Source organism: Zalophus californianus, chromosome 6 (assembly GCF_009762305.2).
Source record: "Zalophus californianus isolate mZalCal1 chromosome 6, mZalCal1.pri.v2, whole genome shotgun sequence".
Taxonomy (NCBI): domain Eukaryota; kingdom Metazoa; phylum Chordata; class Mammalia; order Carnivora; family Otariidae; genus Zalophus; species Zalophus californianus.
The window spans coordinates 60,397,713-60,411,421 of NC_045600.1; the positions used below are offsets into that span (position 1 = coordinate 60,397,713).

At 38.2% G+C, this 13,709-nt stretch overlaps 1 pseudogene; it reads right to left on the reverse strand.

The window, feature by feature from the left end:
* Nucleotides 1–201: 201 nt before the first annotated feature.
* On the reverse strand, nucleotides 202–3,754 carry LOC113909289 (annotated as a pseudogene).
* Nucleotides 3,755–13,709: the final 9,955 nt, after the last annotated feature.

Here is a 13,709-nt window from a genome sequence, read left to right on the forward strand (position 1 = left end):
TTCTTTACCCTGCCCTGTGGCGTTTCACCTTACTCACACACAGTTCAGCATTCAGCAAGACACTCAAGAACCAGACATCTGGTTTTCCTATCAGTGTGTTAAAAATCTTTTTTCATGATTGTAGATTTCCCTGTTATTCTTTTTGGTTTTGTCAATGTGGGGCTTTATATGTTTTGAAACTGTGCTATTAATTGCATAGTTTTAGCAACATATATACGTATTTTTTATCACAAGTTGACGATGGCACTTTATTTTTTCCTTTTCGACATCCTGTTTTGCAGCTTCTTTGGCCCTTTCTGCCCAGATACCAAAGAGCTGGGCACTAGCATGAGGCAAACACTGGCGAGCCCTTGAAGTTCTTCTCAGATGACTCTAGCTTTCTCCTTCCTATAGACATTCTGTATGGGCACAACTGGTCCTGTCAGCTGGGTAGCCAATTTGAGTTTTTCAACAGAGCTGTCTCCCTTCTTGGGAGCTAAGGGCTTCGTGAATATGAGAATGAGCTTGGAGTGGTACTCTTTGAGGTGTCACAGGTTTACCTGCAGGGGACTTTGTGGACCTGTTCCACCTCTTGGATCTACTGAGATCCCAACAGTCCATGCCACCTTCTTGTAGATGCTAGCCACACTTAACTCTTACAAACTAAAGCCCCTGCCAGCTCGCAGTTTGGTGCGGTACTTCACCATGGGGCACCTCACTGAAGGCTGGATGGGTTCAGACACGAGATGCAGGGCAATGTGGCATGCCTTGGCTTGCTGGGCCTTGTGTCTTCAGATCTTCTGTGCCATTTGGTTGAACGACGTGGAAGTGGGGCTCAAGATCAGGCCATTCCAGCTAGGCACAATGGCTGCTGCCTATGGGCCTCTGAGGAAGAACAACCAGCAAAAAATGTATAAATAGTATATATTTCTTTTTTAATTTTTTTAAATTTCTTATTTTTTAAAGACTTTTTTATTTATTCATTCGAGACACAGAGATAGAGACAGAGAGAGAGAGAGAGAATATGAGTAGGGGGAAAAGCAGAGGGAGGGGGACAAGCCGGCCCCCCCGCCGAGCAGGGAGCCCGATACAGGGCTCGATCCCAGGACTCTGGGATCATGACCTGAGCAAAAGGCAGACACTTAACAATCTGAGCCACCCAGGTGCCCCTAAATAGTATATATTTCTAACTGTTTAACACTTTCATCAGTATATCTCTCCTCCTTTCATCAAATGGCAGGTAAGATGCTGGCTGGATGTTCAAGGATGGCCTCAGTAACATGACTGGTAGTTATTGGGCTGTTGGCCAGATCCTGACAGATTATTGGCTGGGGCATCTTGGGTCTCAACATAGCCTCTCATCCTTCAGCAGTATGGGTGATCTAAGATCTTCAAGTATAACAAGAGTGCAAACACCCTTGAAGTGTAGCAGGAGGGCAAACACATTTGCCAGTGTCCAACTGGCCACATAAAGTTATGTGGACAACCCAGCTTCAAGGTAGAATAGATCCAACTTTTGTTGGAGGACCTGAAAGGTGACATTGCAAAAGGGCATATATACAAGAATGGGAAGAACCTGTGGCCATTTCTGTAATGTACCACAACTCCTAACATTAAACATGATGAACGTGTCTATACTCTCTGACTCCATTCCTCCTCTCCCTCTCCCTCTTCCTGTTTCTCTCTCTGTCAAACAGCAAATGTACTGGTGTTCTATTTTAGGAAGAGGTAGAATAGATAATTTATTAAATTTATATATTTTGTTTTATAAACTATTGGATACAAACAAGGAAATTGTCCTTCTATTAGAAAGATACTTTGTATTCAGACATAAGCTGAATATTCAAGAAGTCATATTTGTCATAAGAAACAAACCGAGGACTGCTGGAGGAGGGTGGATGGGGTAAATGGGTGATGGGTATGTGATGTAATGAGCACTGGGTGTTATATACAATTGATGAATCACTGAATTCTGCCTCTGAAATTAGTAATATGCTATATATTAATTAAATGAGTTTAAATAAAATTAAATTTTAAAAAAGAAAGAAGTCATATTTGTCAAAAGCCAGAATACTTCCCACTTCATACTCTGTGCTTAGTTTTTTTAAAAGAAGGAAATACACTAGCATATATATTTAAGAGTGGGAAAAGTGGCTATTTTTAATCATATCTGTCTTTGTAACAATAAAATCTGTATTTAATAAATGCTAATGCTTAAAAAATATTTCCAGCATTATAATATAAAGTTACCATTTTACAGAACATATAAAGCATCCACTTACTAATGGAAACATTATTATGACATTCTTACTTTATATCATGAGCCTCCCTATGGATTTGGTCAGGGCAGATGCGCCCTGGAAGTAAAATACTCATTGGTGGATTAAAAAACAAAATATAACACCCTCTTAGGGACTAAATAGATCTAAAAGGAATAATTTTTAATAATAATTCTGGAGGGCGCCTGGGTGGCTCAGTTGGTTATGTGACTGCCTTCAGCTCAGGTCATGATCCTGGAGTGCCAGGATCGAGTCTCGCATCGAGCTCCCTGCTCAGCAGGGAGCCTGCTTCTCCCTCTGACCCTCCCCCCCCTCATGTGCTCTCTCCTTCTCATTCTCTCTCTCAAATAAATAAAATCTTTAAAAAAAAATAATTCTGGAAGTCTTAAAATATAAGGCCTTTCCCTAACTATCTTGTCAAATACTTAAAAGGCATTTGGGAAGAAAGCACCAGTTTTAGGTAATATTTCATAAGAGAGCAGAAGTAGACATCGAGCTCCCTGTGGTTAAGCAGATATTGTAGTGCAATTTACTGTCACATACAATCCCCTAACCAGAGCCCAATTATCTTCTTTCATTAAAAAAAAAAAAACTGTTTCTAATTTTTCATCTACTAGATCTCTAAATCTGTTTTTCTAATGGTTCTTCTGCCATTAACCACCTCTTTATTCTGTATGCCAAATACCCTTTTGATACATTTCTGCATAAAGCATTTCAAAATTTTGCTCAACGAAGCATTTCATAAATGTTTCTTTAAGAGAAGACAACAGCAGAGTAGGAGGACCCTAGTCTCACCTTATCCCAAGAATACAACTAGATAACTATCAAATCATCCTAAATATCTCAGAAATTGACCTGAAGACTGGCAGAACAAGCTCCACAACTAAAGGCAGAAAAGAGGCCACACTGAAGAAGACAGGAAGCATGGAGACACGATTTGGTAGAGAAATGGATAGTGCCACTGCAGTGGAGAGGAAGCCTCAGTAATGGAGAAGGGCAAAACACAGACGATAACACACAAGGAAGTGCATGGGGGAAACAAATCCCCATAGTAATTGACTAGGAAAGCTAGAGGGGCCAAATTTCATGAGTTCTTGCAATCAGCAGGGCTTAAAGCCTTGAGTTCTAAAAGTCAGCAGGTTTGGCTTAAGGAGAGCCCAGAGACATTGGGGCTCCTCTTGGAGAGAAGGCAGGGCAAATAGCCCATGGACATACAACATGGAAATAGTGATCTGAAGAGCATCTAAGGCACAAAGTGAGGAGGTTACTTGCTCATCTTGGAGTGTGTGCCAGAGAGGCAGAATTCATGGAGAGACCCCTCTGGGAATAAAGGAACTAGCAGGCACCATTTCCCCACCCCCTCCCTCCCCACACCCATCTGCATAAGCACAGGGCCACCTGCAGGAACTAGCTCAGCACTTACACTTATTACCTAACTTGCTTACACTAAACCCCAAACCCCCAAGCTCCAGTGGAACCTCCCCCTTCCCAGTCATGTTTGCCTCAGTCCCAACATGGTGTGCCCCCCCCCCCCCCCAGAAGACAAGCCCAAATCCCTGCCAACACTGCGTCTCCCTTCCCAGGAGTTTTGCAGAGCCTCAGTTCCCAAGCATGGCAACAGGTCTCAATCCAAAAGCAGACCAGAGCACACCTAGTTAAAACACACCACATTCAGACCAAAGAACCAAATACTGCCCACGGCAGACAAGGAGAGACTCTGCAGATAACCAGCCTGAAGGATAAAGCAGCCAGGACACAAAAGGACAGCACATGCAGCACATGTTGGAGACATTCCTATAAGTGCCAGACGCTGGTGAGGAAGGGACACTACACAGCAAGGCTCTACAGGACCTCTTATTCATAAGTCCATTAGCCTCAAGAACAGGAGATAGGGGCGCCTGGGTGGGTCAGTCAGTTAAGCATCCAACTCTTGGTTTTGGCTCATGTCATGATCTCAGGGTTGTGAGACTGAGCCTCCCGTCAGCCTCCCTCTGCCCCTCCCTCTGCCCCTCCCACTCATGCACTCTCTCTCTCTCTCTCAAATAAATAAATAAAAACAACCAGAAGATACAGCTGACTTTCCTAATGCAGAAAAACAGGCACAGAAACTTAGACAAAATAAGAATACAGAGAAATTTGTCCCAAATGAAAGAACAGGAGAAGGCCACAGCTGGAGATCTAAGTGAAACAGATATAAGTAACATGCCTGATGGAGTATTTAAAGCAATGATCATGAGAATATTCACTAGACTTGAGAGAAGCGTGGAAGACATCAGTGAGACCTTTTAAACAGAGGTATAAAAGAACCAATCAGATATGAAGAGCGCAATAAATGAGATTAGAAACATGCCTGATGCAATGAACAGCATGCTGGAAGAAGCAGAGCAACAAATGAATGACCTAGAAAACAAAGTAATGGAAAGTAATCAAGCTGTACAAAAGAAAAAAAATAATTATGCAAAACGAGAACAAACTTAGGGAACTCAGTGACTCCATCACATGTAATAACATTCATATTATAGAAGCCCCGGAAGAAAATGTATTTGAAGAAATGATAGCAGAAAACTTCCTTAATTTGAGGAAGGAAACAGATATCCAGATCCACAAAGCACAGAGAAGCCCCAAAAAAATCAACAAAGGCAGATCCACACCGAGCAGAGCAGTTCTTTCATTTGGGACGAATGGTAAAATATAGTGATAAAGAAAAAAATTTTAAAGCAGCAAGACAAAAGAAGACAGTAATATACAAGGAAAACCCCATAAGGTTATCAGGAGATTTTTCAGCAGAAACTTTCCAAGCCAGAAGGGAGTGGCATGATATATTCAAAGTGCTGAATGAAAAAAATCCATAGCCAAGAATACTCTATCCAGCAAGACTATCATTCAGAATAGAAGGACAGATAAAGAGTTTCCCAGACAAACAAAAACTAAAGGAATTCATGACCCCTAAATCAGCCCTGCAAGAACTATTAAAGAGGACATCTTGCATGGAAAGGAAAGTCCAAAAGTGACAGTATGAAGGTAGGAAAACAAAAGCAGCAGAAATGAATATTTCTGTAAAAAAAATTAGTCAAGGAACTCACAAAATAAAAGGATGTAAAATATGACACCATATACCTAAAATGTGGGAGGGAGAAGAGTAAAGAATGGGTTCAAACTTAAATGACCATCAACTTAATATAGACTGCTATATACAGATGTTATATACAAACCTAATGGTAACCACAAATCAAAAACCACTATTAAATATGCAAAGAATAAAGAGAAAGAAATCCAAATATATCACTAAAGAAAACCAGCAAACCATGAAAAAGAGAAGGATAAGAGAGGATCTGATAAAATCTTCAGACACAACCACAAAATGAGTAATAAAATGACAATAAGTAAATATATATCAATAATTACTGTGAATGTAAATCGAGTAGATGCTCCAATCAAAGTAGATGACATAGGGTGACAGAATGGATTAAACAAGACCCATCCATATGCTGCCTAAAGACACCTGCAGATTGAAAGTGAAGGGATAGAGGGGTGCCTGGGTGGCTCAGTCGTTAAGCGTCTGCCTTTGGCTCAGGTCATGATCCCAGGGTCCTGGGATCGAGCCCTGCATTGGGCTCCCTGCTCGGTGGGAAGCCTGCTTCTCTCTCTCCCACTCTCCCTGCCTGTGTTCCTGCTCTCACTATCTCTCTCTCTCTGTCAAATAAGTAAAGAAAATCTTAAAAAAAAAAAAAAAAAGGAGTGAAAGTGAAGGGATAGAGATACATCTATCATGCAAGTGGATGTCAAAAAAAAAAAAAAAGCTGGAGTAGCAATACTTATACCAGACATACCAGACTTTAAAACAACTGTAACAAGAGACAAAGAAGGACACTATATAATAATAAAGGGGACAATCCAACAAGAAGATATAACAATTGTAAATATTTATGTACCCAACATGGGAGCACCCAAATACATAAAGCAACTATTAACAAACATAAAGAACTAATCAATAATAATACAATAATAGTAGGAAACTTTAACACCCCATTTACCTCAATGGACAGATCATCTAAAGTGAAAATCAACAAGGAAACAATGGCTTTGAATGACACACTGGACCAGATGGACCAAACAGATATATTCAGAACATTCTACCCTAAAAAAGCAGAATACACATTCTTTTCAAGTGTACATGGAACATTCTCCAGAAGAGATCACATATTAGGCCATAAAAAAAAGCCTCAGCAAATTCAAGATCAAAGTCATAGCATGCAACTTTCTGGCCACAATGCTATGAATCTAGAAGTCAACCACAAGAAAAAATCTGGAAAGATCACAAATACGTAGAGGTTAAATAACATGCTACTAAACAATGAATGGGTCAACGAGGAAAAAAAATTAATAAAAAAGTACATGGAAACAAATGAAAATGAAAACACAACAGAGCAAAACCTTTGGGATGCAGCAAAAGCAGTTCCAAGAGGAAAGTTTATAGCAATACAGGCCTGACTCAAGAAGCAAGAATAATCTCAAATGACTTAACCTTACACCTAGAGGAGCTAGAAAAAGAACAACAAACAAAACCTAAAACCAGCAGAAGGAGGGAAATAATAAAGATTAGAGAAGAAATAAATGATATAGAAACTAAAAAAACAATAGAAAAGATCAATGAAATCAGAAACTGGTTCTTTGAAAAAAATCATTAAAATTGATAAAAAGAGAAAGGACTCAAATAAATAAAATCACAAATGAGAGAGGAGAAGTAACAACCAACGCCACAGAAATATAAACAATTATACGAGAATATATGAAAAATTATATGCCAACAAACTGGACAACCTAGAAGAAATGTATAAATTCCTAGAAACATATAACCTCCCAAAACTGAAACAGGAAGAAATAGAAAATTTGAACACTGATAACCAGCAAAGAACATAAATCAGTAATCAAAAAACTTCCAATAAACAAAAGTCCAGGACCAGATGGCTTCACGAGCAAATTCCACCAAATTTAAAGAAGAGTTAATACCTATTCTTCTCAAACTATTCCAAAAAATAGAAGAGGAAGGAAATCTTCCAAATTCACTCTACAAGGCCAGCATCACTCTGAGACCAAAACCAGATAAAGACACCACAAAATAAGAGAACTATACAGACCAATATCTCTGATGAATATAGATGCAAAAATCCTCAAGAAAATACTAGTAAACTGAATCCAACAATATGTTAAAAGAACATTCACCACAATCAAGTAGGATTTATCCCTGGTTGCAAGGGTGGTTCGCAAATCAATTAACATGATACATTACAACAATAAGAGAAAAGATAAGAACCATGTCATTTCAATAGACAGAGAAAAGCACTTGACAAGTACAACATCCATTCATGATAAAAACTTCAACAAAGTAGGTTTAGAGGGAACAAACCTCTACATAATAAATGCCATATATGAAAAACCCACAGCTAACATCATCCTAAATGGGGAAAAACTGAGAGCCTTTCCCCTAAGATCAGGAAGAAGACAAGGATGTCCACGCTCACCACTTTTACTCAACATGGTACTGGAAGTCCTAGCCACAGCAACCAGACAACAAAAAGAAATAAAAGGAATCCAAATCAGTAAGGAAGAAGTAAAACTTTCACTATTTGCAGATGACATGATACTATATATAGAAAACCCAAACGACTCTAACAAAAAAGTGCTAGAACTGATAAATGAATTCAGTAAAGTTGTAGCATACAAAATCAATCTACGGAAATCTGGTACATTTCTAAACACCAATAATGAAACAGCAGAGAATGAAATTAACAATCCCACTTAAAATTGCACCAAAAATAATCAAATACCTAGAAATAAACCTAACCAAAGTAATGAAAGACCTATAAAAACTATAAAACACTGATGAAAGAAACTAAAGATGACACAAAGAAATGGAAAGACATTCCATGTTCATGAGTCAGAAGAACAAATATTGTTAAAATAGCTATACTACCCAAAGCAATCCACACATTGAATGCAATCTCTATCAAAATACCAAGAGCATTTTTCACAGAGCTAGAACAAATAATCCTAAAATTTGTATGGAACTACAAAAGAAGCAATCTTCAAAAAGAAAAGCAAAGCTGGAGGCATCACAATGTTAGATTTCCAATTACATTACAAAGCTGTAGTAATCAAAACAGTATAGTACTGGCACAAAAACAGACACATAGATAAACAGAACAGAATAGAAAACCCAGAAATGAACCCACAATTATATGCTCAATTAATCTTCAACAAAGCAGGAAAGAATATATCCAGTGGGAAAAATACAGTCTCTTCAACAAATGGTGTTGGGAAAACTGGACAGCTACATGCAAAAGAATGAAACTGGACCACTTTCTTACACCATACACAAAAAGAAATTCAAGATGGATTGAAGACCTAAATGTGAGACCTGAAGCCATAAAAATTCTAAAAGAGAACAAAGGCAGTAACTTCTCTGACATCAGCCGTGTTTTCTAGCTAGGGCTCCTGAGGCAAGGAAAACAAAGGTAAAAATAAACTATTGGGACTTCATCAAAGTAACAATCTTCTGCACAGCAAAGGAAACAATCAACAAAAGTAAAAAAGCAACCTACAGAATGGGGGAAGATATTTGCAAATAACATATCTGATAAAGGGTGAGTATCCAAAATATATAAAGAACTTACAAAATTCAACACCCTCAAAACAAATAATCCAATTAAAAAATGGGCAGAAAACACGAACAGACATTTCTCCAAAGAAGAGATCCAGATGGCCAACAGACACAAGAAAAGATGCTCAATATCACTCATCATCAGGGAAATGCAAATCAAAACTACAATGAGATATTACCTCATATCTGTCAGAATGGCTAAAATTAACAACACAAGAAACAACAGGTGTTGGTGAGGATGTGGAGAAAAGGGAACCCTTGTACACTGTTGGTGTGAATGCAAACTGGTGCAGCCACTATGGAAAACAGTATGGAGGTTCCTCAAAAAGTTAAAAATATAACTACCCTATGATCCAGCAATTTCACTACTGGGAATTTACCCAAAGAATACAAAAATATTAATTCAAAGGGATACATGCACCCATATGTTTACAGCAGCATTATTTACTATAGCCAAATTATGGAAAAAGCCCAAGTGTCCACTGATTGATGAATGGATAAAGAAGTGTGTGTGTGTGTGTGTGTGTGTGTGTGTGTGTGTGTGTGTGTATAATGGAATATTATTCAGTCGTAAAAAAGAATGAAATCTTGCCATTTGCAATGACATGGAGCTAGAGAGTATAATGCTAAGCAAAATAAGTCAGAGAAAGGCAAATACCAGATATGATTTCACTCATACGTGGAATTTAAGAAACAAAACAAATGAGCAAAGAGTAAGAAAAATAAAAGAGAGAGAGAAAGAGAAATTAAGAAACAGACTCTTACACCATACCAATGGTTACCAAAAAGGAGGTGGTTAGGGGATGGGTTACCAGAAGGGAGGTGGATGAAGGGATGGGTTAAATAGGTGATGGGGATTAAGGCATGCACTTGAGCACCCAGTCATGTATGGAATTGTTGAATCACTATATTGTACACCTGAAGTTAATATAACAGTCTATGTTAACTAACTGGAATTAAAAACTTAATTTTTTTTTTTCTTTAGGGCTTTCCAATCTGCAAAGTGATTCTACAAGAAACTACCTTTGTTCAAGAGCTGGGGCTGGAATTTCTTGATCGCAAATCCATGGCCATTGACATGATGGCTACAAAGACATCCTACTCTCTCTTGAACCTATTCCAGATTGGCTTTTGTCCCCATAATTTCACTAAAACTACTCTAGTAAAGGTCAACAATCTAATGGACAATCCTAAATACTCATGCTGCTAGACCAATCTGCAGCATTTAACACTGCAAATTCCCCTCTTCTTGAAATACTTTTTTCACTTGGTTTTTGGGACATCATTCACTCTTCGTATTTCTAAACCAATAGCTGCTCCTTCTTGGCCTCACTTTTACTGTGTCTTTCTCATCATCCTGGGCACTAAATGTCAGAGTAATCCAGGATTCATACTAAAACGTCTTCTCTATCTTCACTTACTCCCTAGGAGATCTCATCTAGTCCCAGGACTTTAATGCCATTTCTGCACAGGCAACTCTCAAATTCATTTCCTTAGATCCAATTCCTCCCTTGAACTCCAGGCTTATATGGCCAATAAACTGCTCAACAACTCCACTTGAATGTCTAATAAATAAACACTTAAAATTTAACATATTAAGACACAATACTGGGGTCCCTCGGTGGCTCAGTCATTAAGCATCTGCCTTCGGCTCAGGCCATGATCCCAGGGTCCTGGGATCAAGCCCCACATCAGGCTCCCTGCTCCACGGGAAGCCTGCTCCTTCCTCTCCCAGTCCCCCTGCTTCTTTTCCCTCTCTCCCTGTGTCTCTGTCAAATAAAATAAAATCTTAAAAAAAAAAAGCAATATTAATTCCCATACATCTCCCATACACCTGCTCTTTTTCTGCAGCTTTCACCGTAATCAGTTGCTCCATGTCATCCAAGATTAGTTGTCAACCTTACAGTTTACTCCATGTCAGAAACTCTGGAGTCATCCTCGACTCCTCTCTTTTTCTTACTCTTATACCCAACTCAAGAGCAAATCCCCTGGACTCTAATTTTAAAATACATCTAAAATCCAACTATTTCTCATTATGTTTGCTGTTACCACTCAGATCTGAGCCACCATCATTCTTCAATTGGGTTATCATGATAATCCACTAACAAGTCTCCCTGTTTCCACCATTACTTGCCCCCTCTCCAATTCACACATAATCTGTTCTTTACCCAGCACTATAATTATATTGCTCTACTTAAAACTTTCCAGTGATTTCTCACCTTGTTTAGAGTAAAATCCAAAGTTCTTATATAGATTACACAACTCTCCATAACATGGCCCCCTCAGTATTTCTATGATCATATTCTACTGCTCTCCCTCATGCTTGTTTTATTGCAGCCACACTGGCCTCCTTGATGTACTTAAAACATGTCAAGCATGCTCCCACTTCTGGGTTTTCATGCTTATTGTCTCCTCTGACTACAATGCTCACCCCAGATATCCACATGGCTTGCACCCTCTTCCCATCATGTTTCTGATCAAAGTCATCTTCTTAATGAAACCATTCCTATATATGCCCTATATAAAATAGCACCATCCATTATTTTCGACTCTTGTTAATCTGCTTTATTTTTCTCTGTTAACACTTATGAGGAAAAAAGAAACACTATATGCTAATTTTCTGCCTTTTCCTTCCAGAATGAAAGCTCCTCAAGAGCAAGGACTTTGTGTTGTTTAATTCCGTATTCCCAACAGCAAGAAGAAATCCTACCTCCATATAGATATTTATTAAATATTTGCTATAGAATGAAAAACTTCCACACATCCTTCAATACCTCTTTTCCAGAGACCTCCCTGACCTGCTCAAGGATAACAAAGCACTTTCTTATCGCTCCAGACTCCCAAAGAATTGGTTTTCATCTCTCTGTAAACCTATGATCTCTTCTCACTATTTGATGATATCCTAAATTGATTTGATTTTGATTGTATTTGATTCCCTGGCACCTAGCATAACATCATTTAACAACTATTCAATGAATTAATGAATGAATGACTTGATAAAAGGCCTGTATTATAAACACAAATTTTGGGTAAATAGAATAAATCTCCCCTATCTCCCACCCTCATACTTCCACTTTTATTTTTCTTCCAACCACCCTGACCTGAACTCTGAAACTTACTATTAGCCTCTCCTTTACCCATGCCTTCCTATAATCACATTCTCTTACTCTTGCCTCCTATTAATCCTAGATAAGTGATCTCAGAAACTTAAAGCACAAATAGAAATTTTCTAAAGTGCAAATAGAACATTTAAAGCAGTACTGAAGTTAAATACCTAACAGTCCATCTTCACCCTGCACCTTCTTTAGGGAGACAATATTCCACAGGAAATATATCACCAATAAAATATATCACCAATATATAACAACAACAACAACAACAAAAAAAGACAGTGGGTATCAGGAGTGGTTATGCTCCTAGTAGTGGTATTTCTTAAGACGTTCTTAGAAGGATTTGTAATAAAAGAGATTTAAAATACAACATTCAATTTTATGCACTTCCAACTTCATTATCAGCACTACCTTCGTCATGGAAAATTATTGTTAAAGCCTATGATACATCATGAGCAGCAGACAGAAAAATGCCTCTGGGGATCATACTTACAAAGGCAAATATCACAGTTGTCAAGCAGTCATCCACAAATAAGACATCTGTCAAATGGGTATTGATCACCCCTTCTTTATACAAAGAGAGATTACAGAACTGTGGAATATTAGAGCAAGCAGCCCAAGATGACTTGCCTAAGGTTACTCAACAAATGACCAAATCAGAACTTGACTCATCCCTGAACTCAACTTCTGATTCCTCATTTTCTACTAACCAAGGTCTCTGTAGAGAGATTACCCATGCACACACATGTGCATAAATTCTATTCATATTAAGGCGTGTTTCCTTTTTTCCCTATCCATGATGGTAATAACAAGAATTAAAAGCTCTTTGATTATAAAGTAAACTTCCATTTTTCCTTCTTGATAGGTTTTCAGATTTTCCTCTAAAAGTATTTAAAAGTACTACTCAAGTTGTTCTTAGTTATCTAGAGTGGTTTATGCTGCCATTAGCTTCTATAGCACCATCATTAGAAAAATGGGCTGTACTTCGTCTTAAACCTCCACATGCAGCCAAAATTGGGTTGCTTTAAAGGGCAAGATGTCAAAAGCAGATAAAGCCTTTGTACTGTAATGAGCATAATGATGAATAATGGTACTTATGTGCAATAAATGATGCCCTGCCCATAAACAGCCTTTCCACCCAGATACTCTATTTAATTCAATAATATATTCCAGGTAATTTGTGGAACCAGATGAGAAATTACCTTAACCAAGAAAACTAACTGTGGAATTTACTAAAACATACCATGTTGAAAATAATTAATGGAAGCAGAGTTTGCAGAAGTAAAATTATGGCATTAAAAAATCCCATTAAATGAATTCTTCTTCCAAGTGGCCTGCCTCATAGCAGCTGAAGAAATAAGGGCATGAATGATGTTGGTAATAAAAGACATGCTAAGAATATCCATGTGCCATAGTATTTGGTGCTTTTGTGTTTGTTTTAGGAACAGAGATGATAATCCACATAATCATCATCATCTCCCACCTGGACTACTTCAAAATCCAACTGATCCCCTTACTAACTATATTCCATAGAACAGAGTAAACTTTGAAAAACATAAGTCATATCACATCATTCCTCTAATCAAACTATTTTATGGTTTCCCACCAAAATCTGAATAATCCAAAATCCTTACCATGCCCTACAAAACTCCAACAGGATCTATTTTAGGCCTAGCTCCT